Genomic DNA, 1,502 nt, shown 5'->3' with positions numbered 1-1,502 from the left:
CTCATCAGGTTTGGCCTATCATCATCTCGCGCACTCATCAGGTTTGGCCTATCATTTCGCGCCCTCATCAAGTGTGGCCTATCATCACCTCGTGCCCTAATCAGGATTGGCTTAACATCATCTCACGCCCTCATCAGGTTTGGCCTTCCATCATATTGCGGACTCATCAGGTTTGGCCTATTATAATCTCGAACCCTCATCAGGTTTGGCCTACCATCATCTCACGCCCTCATGAGGTTTGGCCAATCATCATCTCGCACCCTCATCAGGTTTGGCCTATCATCATCTCGCGCCCTCATCAGGATTGGCCTAACATAATCTCACGCCCTCATCAGCATTGGCCTTCCATCATCTCGCGGACACATCAGGTTTGGCCTACCATCATCTCACGTCCTCATCAGGTTTGGCCAAAAATCTCGCACCCTTATCAGATTTGGTATAGCTTTATCTTGCACCCTCATCAGGTTTGGCCTAACATCATCTTTCGTACTCATCAGGTTGGGCATTCCATCATCTCGCGCCCTCATTAGCTTTGGCCTAGCATTATATCACGCCCTCATCAGGTTTGGCCTATCATCATCTCATGGACTCATCAAGTTTGGCCTACCATCATCTCACGCCCTCATCCGGATTGGTCTACCATCCTTTCTCACCCTCCTCAAGTTTGGCCTACCCTCATCTTGCACTCACATCAGATTGGCCTACCATCATGTTGCGCCCTGATCAGTTTTATGGCCTACCATCATCTCGCACCCTCTTCAGGTTTGGCCTATCATCATCTCAGGTTTGACGTATCATTCTTGTGCCGCATCACGTTTGATTTATCATCATCTCGCACCTTCATCAGATCTGACCTATTATCATCTCGCGACCTCATCAGGTTTGACTTATTATCATTTCCCGCCTCATCAGGTTTGGACTATCAACATCTCGCGCCCTCATCAGGTTTGGCCAAACATCATCTCAAGCCCTCGTCATGATTGGCCTATCAACATGTCGTGCCTTCATCAAGATTGGCCTACCATCATCTCGCGCCTTCTTCTGGTTGGGCCTATCTTCATCTCGCGCTCTCATCAGGTTTGGCCTATCATCATCTCGTACCCTCACCAGGTTTTGCCCACCATCAACTTGTGCCTTCATCAGGTTTGGACTATCATCATATCGCGCCCTCATCAGGTTTGGCCTATCATCATCTCGATCCCTCATCAGATTTGGCCTACCATCATCTCGCGCCCCCATCAGGTTTGGCCAATCATCATCTCGCGCCCTCATCACGTTTGGCCTATCATCTCGCTACCTTATAAGGTTTGGCCTACCATCATCACGAGCCCTCATCAGGTTTAGCCTATTATCATCTCAGGTATGACCTATCTTCATCTTGTGCTCTCATCAGGTTTGGACTATCATCATCTCGCGCCCTCATCAGGTTTGGTTATCATCTCGCGCCCTTATAATTTCTGGCCTACCATCATCTCGAGCTCTCTTTAGGTTTGTCCTACCAT

This window comes from Phyllobates terribilis, unplaced genomic scaffold (assembly GCF_046119375.1).
Source record: "Phyllobates terribilis strain yellow unplaced genomic scaffold, ASM4611937v1 Scaffold_11__3_contigs__length_659146591, whole genome shotgun sequence".
Classification (NCBI taxonomy): domain Eukaryota; kingdom Metazoa; phylum Chordata; class Amphibia; order Anura; family Dendrobatidae; genus Phyllobates; species Phyllobates terribilis.
The sequence above is the reverse complement of the archived record's forward strand: the minus strand, read 5'-3'. Positions refer to the sequence as shown.